Source organism: Cynara cardunculus, assembly GCF_001531365.2.
Source record: "Cynara cardunculus var. scolymus isolate 2C chromosome LG 12, CcrdV1, whole genome shotgun sequence".
NCBI classification, from domain to species: Eukaryota; Viridiplantae; Streptophyta; class Magnoliopsida; order Asterales; family Asteraceae; genus Cynara; species Cynara cardunculus.
The window spans coordinates 10,315,314-10,318,021 of record NC_037539.1 but is presented as its reverse complement, the minus strand read 5'-3'; the positions used below and the strand labels follow the sequence as shown (position 1 = coordinate 10,318,021).

At 33.1% G+C, this 2,708-nt stretch overlaps 1 long non-coding RNA gene across 1 annotated transcript; it reads left to right on the top strand.

The window, feature by feature from the left end:
- The first annotated feature begins 956 nt into the window (after window positions 1-956).
- LOC112522542 lies at window positions 957-2,274 on the top strand. The gene is made up of 2 exons (XR_003070204.1): window positions 957-986; window positions 2,019-2,274. It is a non-coding gene; the product is annotated as an uncharacterized LOC112522542 (long non-coding RNA).
- The last annotated feature ends 434 nt before the right edge of the window (window positions 2,275-2,708 follow it).

Here is a 2,708-nt window from a genome sequence, read left to right as displayed (position 1 = left end):
GTAAAACTTATACATAAAGAAACACACACATATATATATATATATATATATATACACACATATTGGGGGGGTGTTTGTATGCATGTATGTATCCTTCCATGCAGGTGTGTTTGTATTTTTTTTTATGAGATTGTATATGTTTCAGAGTAAAATGTGTCTACATTCATTATTTTAAAAGGTTTACTACAACAGCTATAATGACATATCATGATTGAAAGCATGTGTTTCATGTCACGTCATCTTTATGGTATTGCCATGGCCTAACGCGTGGTTTTGTAATATGATATTTGATTTTTCTTATTTTTTAAATGTCTTATTTGTTAGTTTTAATATATAACCTAATTTAAATTGTTTATTATTATTGACTCATTAAATAATAGTAGAAAACATATATATATACTAGAAGAGTATTCGTGCAATACAGCGAGACATATCTCGATTTTAATGTTCTATTTTATTATTTGTCTCTGTTGATATTATAATACATCGAGACACATCTCGATTTTAATGTTCTATCTACTTGCAATTTTGAGTTTTAAGTAATAAACAGTACTTTATGCATAAAAATGGGTTTTAAGAGTTTTTGTCAAATGTTTTATAATATAGTATAGATATATATGTTTATATATATATATATATATATATATATATACACACACACATTATTACATATGATTATAAAGATTTGTCAGGCCTTGAAAGACGTCGTGACTACTATGACTTGAGGCTTGACTTCGTCGCCTCGTCAGTGTAATAACTCTAGTCCTTTATCTATTGCTTTTGGAATTGTAGGGTCTATGGGGATATTATCCCCGATTTAGAGGGACTGGAATGGTAACTAGTGAGTTAAGGAGAAATGTTTCCTTCATTCCTTTCTTAGATCATTCTTATCCTTGTGTGTGTGAGAATGGAGTGTTTGAAGAAATGCTCTCTATGAAAGATCCTTGAGGACTAGAGAAGAGGAAGGGGAGTAATCTTCTAACAAGGTAATATTCTTGTTTATAAGTTGGAGTTACTTCTTTATTGAGGTCTTTCTTCTTCTTGATTGGAGATTTTTGGGTTTATTTGTGTATTTGGAGAGTAAGGGTTGCCTCCTTCTTGGAGAGTCATCATTTAATCAAATTGGTTGTTAGATTGAAGGTTTAATTACGTTTTCTCTTAACTCATTTGAGTTGTTGGCAATCTATTTTCTAGTTTGGGAGTTTTCGGTAAAAGATCGAAAATGGTGATCCATGATTTTATTTGGTTAATATTGTTGGTAATTTGGAGAGTAAGGGTTGCATCCTTTTTAGTTTGTTGACTCATTTGAGTTGATTAGATGTCGAATCAACCACGTCGTCGGAACAACTGTTTCAGTGCGATTTTCTCATTCTCAATCCTCGTTTCAGGGGGTAGTTTGGGGCATTGTTTGAGAGGATCAATTAGAGATTTGCAAATGGTGTATTTGGAATATTGTGAAGGTTTAACACCCTCCCCAATTCGATTAATTAAGGTGTTCGGTTTACACTTATTAACAGCTAGGACTTGTGGTAAGAAGTGGAACATCAAGTGAGTTCTCTTACCTCAATTTTATAAACATCTGATCTTTTGGAAATGTTTTTAAAGTACCGATTATGGTTTTCATGCATTGATGTGTTAATTATGCAAGTTGCCATCATGTACACTCGATGTGTATTGAATAATATTTGGCTACGTGGGAAATTTGGTTTTGCACAACGAGTGTAGGTACCTTAAGATGGTGAAATCTCTTGGAGTGATAATTTATGTGTCTTGAATTCTTTTCTTCTGCACATTGGATAGACATCTAACAGGGCCTTGATTGTGAATGTCACGGTAGTGTGACAATGTGGTTATGAACGTTGTGCAAAGTCCGTGTTTGGGTTATGGATATTTACTTGGTTGTTGTATCTCATTGATGGTTATTCACTATAAATGTTTTATTTGTCGATTGTGAAGGTAAGGGAATTCACTAGACCTTTTGGTTTAACCTTCATTTTTCATAACTAAACTATTTTTAGGTAAGTTTCATGTGGAAAGCTCATCCAAAGGGAAGGGAATATGTGATCAATTCTAGAGATGGATTTGGTATTTTAGGTTTAAGTTTTTCCTTAATTTTGTAATGATTATCAGCTGTGGATGTCTATTACCCGTTGCAAACTATTGAGATGTGGTGAGAACCTTGTGGTTGTTTATATTCGGTCCCGGTTTGGCTTCACGCCATGTAGACCTTTGTATACATTAATGATTGATGATGAAATCTATAGCAATTTGAACTTAATTATAATATAGTTATGTGCATTTGTTCGAGTACATAACTGAAAAAGTGAACATTTGGTAAAATCTTTGTCTATTTTTCATAGAATAGTAGAAGCTTACAATAGTTTTCCATCACAGGCTTTAATAAGCTACGCGACTGTCAAGTAATTGACCTGATTATGAACAAGGAAAGAAATATAAGTTTTAAGACGTCGTTCTTTCTTATCATAAAAGTTAATTTCATGTTGTGACGGCTAAAAAAGCCTAGTAGGTGTGATCGGTTGATGATTCATCGTACTAGCATCTCCCCTTGTAACATAAATGGTTCAGAGTGAACTATAAATTTGGTTCCTATGGTGTGTCAAAACTAACATTTTTCGTCCCTGCAGTTTCAAAATTACAAGATAGCCATCATGATTTGCAAAAATGACCAGGTTTGGTCCCTCCCCCTA